Raw genomic sequence first — 12693 nt, 5'->3', positions numbered from 1 at the left:
AATACATCTTCAAGAAGAATAGCACAAAGCCAATCCACCAATTCACAATTAAGCTCCAAAGGAACTTGATTATACAGAGCCTTGAGATCCAGTGAGGTTTTATCCCTGTTGTGTCTTTTTTTTTTTTTTTTCCTGCCAAAACAATGTATAGTGAAACTGTAGAACAATGAAGGGAAAACCTTTACCTTGAGAAATTCATTTTCTGTAGTGTCAATCTTTCTTTTATTTATTTTTATTTTTATTTTTTTCCATAGAGGCAAGTACTCAGGAGATATTACACCTAAACATTAATTTTTCAGGCCTGCCAATGTAAAGAAGTGAGATGTTTTGATGTCAACTACAGGACATAGACTCTCTCCCTCAGTTCCTTGTTAAAATACAGTATATCTTGGTAGATGATTTAGGCAGAACTACATTATATTCCACACCTAATTTGAGAAAAGAAGCTTTTGCACTATTGGCTGAAGGTTTGATTCCAAGCCGTTTATCAGGCTATCAGGCTGTCAGTGTAGAGTAAGAATGGAGGATGGAAAAAAAAAAGAGAGAGAGAAAGAAGTCATTTAGTTTCTGAGATCTCGTGACCTCTTTCCTTCTCCTGTAAAAAGGGGAGCTGTGTTCTGCAGCAAGATCGGTGGTTCCATGGTATTATTTTTGTTTCTGTAGTCTCATAGAATTCCAGAGTTTGGGGAAAAGGAAGAGACAGGTGCTGATGCAAAGTCAAGTTAATGGACTTGTGTTAGTATACCTGTGGAACTTCACGTCAAAGCTGTTTGGGATGTGAAAATTTTGGACGTGTTCAAAGGGAGATTGGACAAGCAGATACTGGAGAGATTCACTGAGGAAAACTAAAGAGACAGGCAGCATCAATCTCAGGAAGTTCTCTGACCTGAAAATAGCTGGCAGCTGGGAGAAGACTCTGAGGAAGCATTACATATGCTTGCCCTGTTCTTATTCTTCCCAGGGCATTGATTTCTAGCCACTGCTGAAGAGAAGATGGGTCTGAACCAATGTGGCATATGTTCTTATGTAAATTACTTCATGCTGATACAAATGTGTAGGAATTTCTCTGCATTAAATGATCTCCTGTAAAAGACAGGATATTGTAGAAGGATAGGGAACATTACTACTGCAAAAGCTCCAAAAGATTTTGCAACATCCAGTTAATCATTTTTGATTATTTCAGAATATCCATTTGAAAGATGAAACCTTTTGGCAGGTGCATAGAAGGTGATCAGTGAATTTTAACTGGTTCCTGAAAAGACACCGTGTAGTTGGTCTTTGGCTGTGTTTGCAGTTGCACTGTGATGACCAGCACATCAGTTGCATAATTTCATAGCTTTCATTGTTAGTATTCATCCTAACTGCACAACAGTCTTAACAGAAGGTATGTCTATACCTTCACAGCAAGGCAGCCTTCTTGTTTGCAAGAAGGATTGCAAACTGGATTGCAAACATCTCAATAAAAAGGTCTCAAAAAAGAGTGGTGATTAGAGATTTTTTCCCCCATTATTTAGCTGGTGATGGCATATAACAGTTTAATATGATTTATTTAGTGAAGGAGCTTTCACCTGGGTCTCCAAATATACAAGTTAATATTTCCTAGTTTTTATTTTATTATTTTATTTTATTTTATTTTATTTTATTTTATTTTTTTTAAGTTAAGAATGAAATCAACTATATGTAAAATCTGTACAATGGCATAAATTTTCCAAGCTTCTTCCTAAAGACAAATTTGTTAGGAAAACTAGTAAAATGCTTTGATTCTCTTTTATTTTTTAAGGAAAACACACACCCACTTTTATTATTTTACAGGATGATAGGGTAATTGAAAATGCATCTCTAACTTCCCTGACACATTGAGTTGGTATACTTCCTGTCAGCCCTATTTGATTTTGTAATATAGTAGGATTTGAAAATAAATAGTTCTGTTTCTCTGCACACTGAAAAAAATATTTTGAAATGATTCATCTCTTCAGTCTTTTTCTTGTTGATATAGTTGTTCCAGCTCCTCATGTTATTTTATAAATTGTTTTATAAATGAAACGATAGCTTTGTGACTTCAGCAGAGTGCTTTTCTTGGTTCTTACTCACAGCCGTTCTCTGAGAGTTCAGTGGTTTTGAGCTTGACTAATTAGAGCGTGCAAGGCAAAATAAGATGCTCACGTGAGCGTTTCTGTAAATCTTACCATGTACCATTGGAGTGAAGTTCTACAACCAACTAAACCAAAAAAGATATGAGCAATCATTGAGTAGTTATTCTGCTCAAATTTTAACTATTTTTTTTTTGATACCTGCATACACCAGAGATAAATCGGCCTGTGGATTTTTTTTTTATTTTTTTTTTCTGGTAAATCTTTCCCAACTTTAAGCTAAGAAAGCTTGAAGCTCTGTGCTGTGTAGTGGTTCACAGCGTGCTGACACTGTGCTTGCTTGAATACAGCCTCATTGTCTGTGAAGCTAAGCAGGCTAAATGACAAACAAAAATTCAGACCAGCTTCCTGCAAATGATATTTGTTCTTACCATGCTGTAAACAGGAATATGTGTATGAAAAGAAGAAGAAAAGGATGATTAATGTGTATTCTCAATTACAGTACAGAAAATGCTTCACTAGTGGTAACTGACTTTCTGAGAGAGTTGTGACGCTTCAGTATTTATTCCTGATGAAGCAGGGAGAGGACCACATGATCAATGAATTTGGGCCTCTTTGCATAATTAGTGGCAAAGCGCTCACACACACACACACACGCTCACTTACTTTGTCTGGCACAGCTTCAGTCTTCTTATTCACCAGCTGCTAAGTCATTTTCATATCCGTAGCTGCTTCCTCCGAGTGAAAACACACCTGCTCTTCTTGCATTGTATCCATTTATTGTTGGCTTCCTGGAAGCAAAAGATGTAAGAGAATTTTGGCTTGTATCAGAGGTCTGGATAATCATGGGGTAACTCAGGACTGCTACACTCTTAAAAAGTGATTATATGTTAATTTATCTATATTAATTAACAATTCCCATCCGTACATATACACAGAAGGCTGAGAATTGCATGTTGTAAGTGGCATTTTTGGTCACATTATTCCCTGTCTGTACCATTTGGAAATATACTTATTTGACTAGGTTTTGACCATTCCTACAGTGTTGTCACATACCAGTGCCCTAAAATTGCATTGCAATCAGCTTATCACATATTAAATCACATCAGAGAATTTTGCACAGAACTGAAACATCCTTCCATGCACCAGTGACTAACAACTGCAGCTTCGATCACAAAAGGGAGATCAGGCAAAGATAACACTGAAGAAAGACAACTTTAATATGGAGAATTAAACCAGGAAAAATAGATGATAGTGACAAATATCAGGTTAGTTTCTAATAAGAAAATAAAGTACCAGAGACCTCTTTCCTGGTGCTTGACTTTACTTTTCCATCCATTCTCTGAAGTGCAGCCAGATTGACAGCTGTCTCTAGAGCCCTCCTTTAGAAGGCACTATAGCCTGGAACTTACGGAAGTGATCTTTAATTTTTTCTCCAAATTCTTCAGAGACAATGGATAATTGTATCATATATCTTAGTGCACCAGTTACTAGTCAGCTACTGCCTGTTACTGAGTGCTGTGACAAACACAGTAGCCAACTGGTTACTGCACCAGCCATGAAACTAGCAGCATAACATCCAAGTCCTGAGTGCTAATCATTTTCGAACATAGAGAGTCTTTTATATAGACATTAATTCATCTTCACAAGACTCTAGAAATCTACTTCTTCCTTGGCACGTAGTGGAGTAGCTAAAGACAAGAATTACAAAAGGAGTTTAGGGCTATGGTACCAGCTGCTGCAGCCTCCAGTATATATCTTCCTTCCTACACAGTGTATGGGGCTAGCTGAAAAGCGATGCTTTAAGTAGATCTGCTGTCTCTGTAGTCCTGAGTCCTTTCTAGTCATGTCTCTTGGAGATGAAAATTCATTTTTACATGGAGTAATTAAGGCAGATCACAGAGATTATAATTCTCCACTCTCATGGCTACAGTGATCTTTGGGTTCCAGCCTCCATTCTAACAATGTTTGCATGTTTTATGGCATGGTAGGCAGTAGGGTATTCCCACTTTGCTGCTTTTGACGATCAGTTTTACTGACTGATTTTCTATTTTACTGGTGCCTAGAACCAGCCCTCTGAAGACACCATCCTTGCCAAAGGCAGAATCAGCTTTACCTAAACCATTTCTAACATATGTTTGCCTGTTTTGAAGATCTATATTGGTGATAAAGATTTCACAGCCTCCCAAGGGACCTTCTGTTCTTCCTTACAGATTTTTTTTCTAAATCTCTAATTATTCTTCAGTTGAACCACACTTTCCACAAGGCACAATGCACAAACTGGACAATATGCTCCAGCTGAGACTTTCCACGATAGTTTTCAACAAATACATGCTGGCTGTTTTGTGTCCTTAAAACAGGACAAAAGCCTAAGCTTTTACACAAACTTGTTCTATTATTTGTTCCAGTATTTTTCTGAGAATGGAAGTAAAGCAGAACAGTATGTAATTCTCTGCTTTCTTCTGTTCTCCTCTCAGAGATAAACATGATGTCTGTCCTTTTTCATTCTTTTAGAAGCTCATCTGTTCTCCACAAGTTCTCAAAGATAATTGCTAATGGCCCTGAAATGTCTTTATTCTGTTATCTCTGAGTATCCTAAGAGGAATTTCCTCAAGCCCAGCTGGCTTGAAAATATTCATAGAAGTTATAATTCTAACCTGAATTATTTTGCCTTTGTCACCGGTACTAATTTTTTTATCTGATTGAGGTTCTACTGAAGAAAGAGGTTAAAAAGTTTTCAGCCTTTTCAATATAATCTCTAATAGTTTCCTCTAATCCCACTGAGTAGTAGATCACTCAGTCACTCTTTCACTCTTTTCTTTGTCTTTGTTTTGGTGTAGAGGCATTAACAAAATACTATTTTTTTTTTCTGCCTTACTACTTATCCCATTGTGTGCCTTGACTTTCCTGATTTTGCCATCTTTTTACATCATTGCATTATTCTTATATACTCCCCAGTAATTTGACTTAGAGCACAGAATGTAGAAGCTTCCTTGACCTAGCCGTTTCTTTAGCTTTGGGGGATTTTTTTAAGTACATTTCTTGTTTTATCCCTTGCATTGGAGTGATTTGTGTTATCTTCTCCTTTTCTAAAGGAGATAGAAATTCTTTTGAGCTCCTTGTTTTATTTTTTTCAAGGATCACGATGGTGTCTGCATACTGGGTTCAGACACTGAAGTGTCTGTATAGATCTAATCCTGGCTGTTTTGCCAGAAGTCACACTGTACATTTATGCTAGAGCTGGGTCTGAAGCACAGAAGTGCCTTGCTTGCATCAGTTGCTTCTGATTCCTGCCTCATTTATGATCTGATTAAAGCAGGATTGTTTGGTTACTATCTGATTTGTGTAGGTTTATTTTATGCTAGCAAATTGCCTTCCTTACCAGTTCTTCTTTGCGTGCCCTTCATTGTCCTTGTTTATTTCTACATTGTCTTGAAAAAAAAAGAAAGAAAGAACAAAAAGAAGTTTCAATATGTATTTTTCCCATCTGGTTAGTCCAGCACTCTTCTTAATTAGTAAAATGCCATCCTGTCAGATTCTCTCCTGCCAGGAAGTCATTCAGCTACCAAATCACTTCTTCACCTCCATCATATATTTGAACATTTGAAAACAGCAAAACTGTAAGATATCACATTCTTCCTTACAGCAGAAAAAGCAAAACCAACTACAGCAATGCTAATTAAGTGTAGGTTAGGATTAATTTGAATTTAAACCGGGCCTCATGGGACTTCAGAGCATGTACCCAGAATGTCACAAAATATGTAACAACAGTTCTTCTCAATTAACATTCGTTTATTTGGGAACAATAAAAAGCTGCAGAAATAGGCACAACTTCTTCCTCAGTCTACCCGCACCGGTTTGTGCTCTGCCCAGACTGCTCTCCCAACTTCGTATTTCAAAGGCCGTCTCCTTCTTATGTCTGGGAACGACCAGACTGGATCAAGTATCACTGTATTCTCTTTCTGGAGACTTAAACCTATTTTTCCATTATAAAGCCACTTGAAAACAATGCATTGTCAATTAAATCATAAGCTTTACATCTGAATACATCAATTTTGTTACAGAAGCATAATTATTGTGTTTCTCTTCCCATTGTTCTTAATGGAATGCCACCCATTTTAAGCTTTCTGCATGGTTTAGTTAATTTTCAAGAAACCCTTGTCATATCAGTAGAAATATTTAAATCATTCAATGCCAGCATAGTGATTATAAATAACAAAGTTAATAAGTGTTAAAAATAAGCACTCTTTCAAGAAAAAGGGACAGTCTTGAGAAATCTAAACTACATCTATATTTGAAATATATAAACATATGAATAGTTTCTAGACAGTTAACAAGCACAAAAGAAAATACAAAGTTTCAAAACTTCATGAACATTTTTTTAAGAATTTGCTAAAGAGAAATTCAGTAGGAGAGCATTCTTTATGTTAATTTCATTTAACAGCAATTATAGCATTTTCTCCCTTTGTTTTTACTTTTGTAATCACTATAGAATGTGTAATAAAAATAATTTTCTCCTAAATTCTGTAGGAATTTTTGCTTTTGCATGGAAGTATTTTGAAAAAAAAATTACACTAATGAGTTGTTTCTTTCAAGATTATGACCTGCTATTTTCTGACTCCTCTGTGTTGTGGACTTTTCGATATTTTCTGGCAGGTTTGTTCATGTGAGCTTTAATGAAAAGGAAGCAGAGATGGAAAGGGTGAATTAAACAACTCAGAGTCTCCTGTGCATAGAACTCACCCCTAGGCACCCACTTCCAGTTGCTGTTGGAGATTAAATCTCTGAATTAAAAAGGGCATTCTTGTGCAAGGCAAGTAGAGGTGAGCAGAGGGAAAACCTGTGACTGTGGCTGAGCACGGGTGCCATCAGTTCTGTAGGGGTGACTGTTTCAAGGTGTGAGAAAGCTGGCTAAACTTGCCGTATGGACATAACATGTTGTAGGTTTTAGCACTAGTAGACCAGCGGAAGATGAAAGCAGTTATATTTTTTCTTCTCTACTGTAGCTTGTGAAAACATTTTTGTGTTGATTAAATGATATGAATTCTGTTTGAGTCAATGATATATCCATAGTGTGCAGCTAGTGTGCAGCTAGGCTAAAATGCTGCACAAACATGATACGAAATGTAATGATAGTTCCCCATAATACTTATTTATACTTCAACCGCAGCTAAAGAACCTGAAGATACGCAGGCATCGTGTTGGTAACTGAGAAAATCTTGCTTCTTGCTTCCCGTAACAGCCACGTAAGGTGTCAGCATCTCAGCCAGTAGGCAGAGACCCTGTATGCATTTCTAGGTTCCCTGAAGCTCTCCCTGGCATACTTGCACTGTTCTCTCAGACTGGATCCGCTCCAAGAAATGAGTATAGCAAAGCCAGTATTTTAGAACATGGAAACCACCTCCCCCCCCCACTGGTCTTTATTAATCACTGTCTATTTGGACAGCATTTTGCTTCCCAAAGTGTTTGTCAGATTTGTGCCCCAGGCATGCATACTTGAGAAATACAGTTTTATTTGGGTATTGAATAACATAATGCATCTCATTAGCAATAAGCTGATTTTTTTCTGACAGAACACAAGACTTATTAAATATGACTGTTGGGTTCATTCAATGTCTAAACAGGACCTCACTGCAAATCCCAATCTACTTGAGCAGACATACAGTAAAATGCCATGGGCAATACCTCATTATATCATTAGGAATAATGATAATAAACAGCGATAATGAATCTCTTGGCCTCTTTTATATTAAGAGAAATGAGAGCATAATGTCTCACACTGCAGAAAAAAATCAGTAGTTGACAAGAGGTTAAGACTGGTATACAGTACAATGAAAAAGGTTAATTATGGAGAGATGTCAGACACCATTTATTTCATCTGTAATAGCAGTGTTCTGTTACATGATAAATACAGCTTTCACTCCTAGTCCTATCTTTGGCAGCCAATACCAACATGTAAAGCAGCCTAGGAGTGGGCCTGTATATTGGGAATTTTTTGCCAACAAAGCTGAGGAACGCTAGGTAAAGCTTCCTTTGTCTCAACCATTGTCTGCCTTTCAGCATGGATTAGTCTTTCTGTTTGTTCTTTCTCCCCCAGAATTGTTTCAGCTCCTTTTGGATCCTCTTGTCTCCATCCTCTGCTGCTCCTGTCTGGCTTCTAAGAGTTTCTCAGTTTTTGCTCTCCCTTTGCCCCTGCTCCATCAATTCCCTCCAACTCCTTCCTATTCTGCTTCTTACATCCCAGAAGCCTTCCAGCCTTTGAATGCTGTGGCCACCACCTCTTTTCCTTCCCAGGTAGTTGCTTCTTCGCAGTGGCTTGCCTGTGCCTCTAGCATATGTATTCTGGCGTGACAAACACCAGCCCCAGAGACTGGCAGCATAAAGAAGCTTCCCCAGTGCTTGAGATAAGCAAGAAGGTTTTCTTCTTTTGCTGCCTTAATATGTCAGCAGAAAAAAATACAAGTGGAAAATGGAAAATGCAATAAACATTGCTGTAACAAGGGATTCATACGTGCACACTGAGGCAATACCTGTGGCAATATCATCTGTACCTAGAAGATGAATCTGATTTTACAGCTAGTGACATGGAAGGAGCGTCTCTTACTCCCGTTGTCAACTTTGTGTTATTTCTAAGGAGCAGCTGCAGTTGTGAAAAGATGAACCCTATTTGCCAGGATGCAGACTTGCTCATGATTGTAAGAATAACAAAGTACATTGGATTATGGAAAACTGAAAGAGAAGGGTCTGGAAAACTAAAAGAACCACCTGGGTTCTGGTCTGCATGGTGCTAGCTCCAGCTACCCTTACCTTTTCTGTGCCAGGTGAATTTCCTTCTGTTCCATCTCACCCCTCCACAACATTCAGGGTAATGTTCAGATTGAATTAATTTAAATCCACTCAGCATCCAGAATATGTTAGATTGGGTTTTTAACCAAATTGGTGTTCTTGTTGTTTAAACCTGTAAGTTTTCAAAACCAGTAGACTTGAAAGCAAACATCTATCTACATTCTTTGGATATCTGAAGGCCTTACAAATGTCGGCCTGGCAATAAGTGTAATGAATGTGCAGTGATTATACTACCAGATTTATTAATTTTATCAGATTTATTTCTCTTCCTTATCTCCACCACTATTCCACTTTGATGTCTGAATGTGTTTGGCATTAGGCTAATGTTAAAAAAATCCACAAAACCAACAAACAAAGCAGCTTGGCTAAGATTGATCGAGCTGCTTCTGGGAAAACAAGAACTGACTTGAACTGTTTTTTTTTTTTTTCTTTTTAATTTAAAAACATGGCTTTTACCTGAAGCTTATCCAGCTCTTTTGGGATTTTTCCCATCTGTGCTGCAGTTACCATTTTCCTATTATTTTTTCCTTTTCTCTTGCTCTTGCTTGAAGATGAGCATGTGTACATTGCTAGTAAGCATTTCTCAGCTAGCACTAAAATTTTGAAATGCTGTCAAATACAAAAGGTGTTTTGGGAAATCTATTAAAAATGCTGTCCTTTTATGACCTTCATTTTCCTATTTTTTATATGTGCATGTAATAAAACAACATGATTCATTAAATATATAGCTTCGCATTTGGGTTCACCGTATGTTTTTGAATGTCGAAGCTATAGAGATTCCACCTCAACATTTTTTTCCTATAATGTACTTTGAACAGAACATTACAGATGGTGCTCCTTGATTGCTCACAAAATTGCAGGTCTGTAGTTGCCGAACAATTCTCTTCAGCAATCTAATGGACTTCAAGGCTTTGTGTCAGACATTGAGGCAAAGGTGAACTTCCAGGTGAAACCCAGAGTTATTTAATGATAAGTAGTAATAAGATAGAGCCCTGTGAGTTTTATCTGTGGAAAATATTCTCAAATTAATCAGGTTTTACATAAATACAGTCTTGTAATTTGCATTTTTTCTCCTCCATTCATAATTTCACAGATCAAACCCTTCCCATTCACAGTCCTTTAACTTCCTTTTGGCACTTCAAGCACAAAAAGGAAGTGTACAGGAGGTGTAAGCATGAATAGGTGATCAAGGAGGAATATTGAAACATTGCCTGGGTGTGCGAGGATAGAATTAGGAAGACCAAAACTTAGCTACAGCTGAAACTGAAAGGGATGAGAACAGAGAACAAAGCAAAACAACCAAACAAAAAAACTTGTGTGGGTGCATTGACAGCATAAGGAAGACCTAGGAAAATGTTGCCCCTCGATGAAAGGGACATGCAATCCGATAATGAATGACATGGAAAAAGGACGAGGGCTGAAAGCAATGCTGTCTTTGTTTCTGTCTCTAGTAGCAAGGTCTGCTCTCAAGCCTTGCAGGTCTCTGTTCCTAGAAGCAAAATTTGGAGGAGAAAGTTACCAACCTCAACACGCAGTTGAGTCAGAGTCAGCCTGAGTAAACTGGGCATGTGTAAGTCTCTAGGACAGATGGGAGTCTTGTGCTGGTGCTAGAGGAGCTGGTTGGACTCAGTGTAAGGCCTGTCTTTAACTTCTTTGAGAAGTTGTAATGATTTGGGAAAGTCCCTGATAACCAGAAAAAAGAAAAATATTTTACCTATCTTCAGGAAAGGGAAGAAGGAGGATGTGGTGAACTACAGGCTTGTAATCCTATCTGAAGGATAGAAACAGGTATTTATAAACATTTATTTTCTAAAGAGATGGGATGGTTTATTCTAAGGCATAGATTTTGATAAGTCTTTATTATTACCTTTGAGGAAATAGGGTTGGTCTCTTGATTTTCTTTCTATCCTGACTGACTTTCCCATTGAGTCTGTTCCACAGATGGCCAGTAACTACAAACCAAGGGCTACTTAGGTGGGCATTGGGTTGGGTATAACTCTTCCCTGAAACCACGGCAACTCCTAGCATTGCCTAGCATTGTTCAGTAATACAATTTGCATGGCCTAGAAGAAAGTTAAACAATTTAATTTTGTAATTTGGCTTAATCTTTACAAAGCAGAGCTATCTAGCAAGGAGAGTGAGTAGGTTTTATTTCAGTTTCAAAAGTGTTATATTTTTTCCTTCTGCCTAAGAGTTGCTTGACTCTACTTTGTCTCCTTTTCTGCGTTCCTCTTTTTCACCAGCCACTGATGGCTACAGCAGCATCTGCAGCCTCAGTTTAGCTTCCCTTTCTTTGGGCAATGGTCAGTGTGGTTTTTCTTCAGAGCTAAGACAGCCTTGGGCTTTCTAAGGTGATTTATGGTGAGCTTCATATTATTCCGAGCTTGATGACATCTTAAATTAATCTGCTTTCTTTTGAATTTGTGGACTGGTATTCTAGTCTTCTCAAAGCTAGAAAAGTCTTACTAAAACCCTTTTACTATTATTCTGTCCCAAGTGGTGAGCCAGCATTTGAGGCCTTGCATGACTGGTTGATGTATGGATGAGTTAAGGCTTTAAAATGTTTGTTGTTGGTGGTGGTGGTTTTGTTTGTGTGTTTTAATTTTATTTTGGTTTTGTTTTGTTTCATTATGTTTTGTTTTCCGGTCAGGTAATGCAAAGTGTTTTTTTTTTTTTTTTCAGTGACCACTGTGCGAATGAGCAACAACAAGCAGTTCTTTGCTAACAGTTCCTGTCCAACTTCTCAGTTATTCCTGCTTCCCAAAGGAGCTACCTTGACTCCCTGCTAAGGTGTAGCACTTACTGTCCCGCTTTTGCTGGCCCTTGTTTGCTTTTTCTGAAAGGAGGAACCTGGGCTCATAGCATCGCTGTTTAACAGATCTGTGTACAGTCTAGCAGCATTTGTTTCCAGTTTCTATTATAGTTTGTAGCTGTCTCATTAAAATGCTTCTTCCAATCAGGATAACCAAGTATTACCTGACTCTAATGAGGTTTCTGATTGTTTGCAGGTCAAACACAGGCTTGATGGCTTTATGCTTTCCATTATAAATATATCCTAAACATTTCGAGTGCACAGACATGCATAGATTCTACTTCCCCACAATTAACAAGGAAGTTCTCTACTTCTGCTACTCTTGTAATTTAACTTTCAAATGTAGACTGGTACAATCTCTGCTTTGTACCATATTCTTTCTCGATGCTTATTGTATTCTCTGCTCTCCATGCTTAAGCCCAGTGTCCTGATATTGATGAAGATAACTTCTCCCGGTCACACTGTGAAAAAAAGGTCTATGGTTTAATTGCAGCAAAATCAAAACATTCTGAACATTCTGTTCACTATTTCTCACTGACTTTTTGGACTTCTCAAAAATACAGTTCCCCCATCATCACTATCATCTGACCTGTACCTTTGTTACTAACTGGGAAACCTTCATGCAGATGGCTTTCTGACTTGCTCAGGTGTTTCCCACTGTACCATCGAAGCCTACTCAAAAAAAATCCTGATCAAAATAGTACCGTAAATGTCCAAGCTGGAATGATTGACTTCACAAGATAGGCGAGAATGGTGTTATAAGTTTATGGTAAGATAGGTTTCTCTGCTATGTGCAAACTCTTACTGGCTAATTCAGGTGCTTTTGAAAACATTTCCTTCATGCTCATCAAGCCTCAGATTCATCAGTTAAATATGAATTATACTGTAAGAAGAATTCTACATGTCAAGTTGTAATTTCTCCACAATACACCAGTTCGTCTTATC

This window comes from Anser anser, assembly GCF_964211835.1.
Source record: "Anser anser genome assembly, chromosome: 6".
Classification (NCBI taxonomy): domain Eukaryota; kingdom Metazoa; phylum Chordata; class Aves; order Anseriformes; family Anatidae; genus Anser; species Anser anser.
This window is presented reverse-complemented; position numbering follows the sequence as displayed.